The sequence below is a fragment of the Hipposideros armiger genome, unplaced genomic scaffold (assembly GCF_001890085.2).
Source record: "Hipposideros armiger isolate ML-2016 unplaced genomic scaffold, ASM189008v1 scaffold_1669, whole genome shotgun sequence".
NCBI classification, from domain to species: domain Eukaryota; kingdom Metazoa; phylum Chordata; class Mammalia; order Chiroptera; family Hipposideridae; genus Hipposideros; species Hipposideros armiger.
In genome coordinates, this window is record NW_017733019.1 from 32,944 (window position 1) to 33,516 (window position 573).

Genomic DNA, 573 nt, shown 5'->3' on the forward strand with positions numbered 1-573 from the left:
ATCTTTGACATGGATGCCAAGATCATACTCATATAATATTTTTTTAAATTGGGGATTAAAATAAAATCAATGCAACATCTCTTGCCGTTGTGTAAACTGTCCTCCCACCTACTAAAAATGCCTGCTACTGTCTTAGTAACACATGAAAGTTCACACTCTGTCTCTTGCTTGCCCTTTATTCTGTGTCTCTCCACAGACTATCTCTGCCCAATACCATGAAACCAAGATTCATATGCAACATGCCCAAGACACTCACTTAAAAGTTTCATTGCTCCCTCCATTATCGTCAGAGCCTTGCAAAGTTTTTCTTCTCTTCCTCACAAAGTCTCCTGAACCTAGAAATTTGCATAAATATGTGAAAAACTGCTGGATCAAAGTCTAAAAGACAAGTTCCAGCCTAAATTCTAATTGCTGTACAAACTCCATTACTCAATGCCACCATTTCCCTGTTGTTGTGGAGTGGAGAATGAATAGGTAGATGTGAATAGACCTCATAAGTTCAGTCACATGTACTCAAGCTCAGAACAGGGCTCTTACACACACACACACACACACACACACACACACACACAC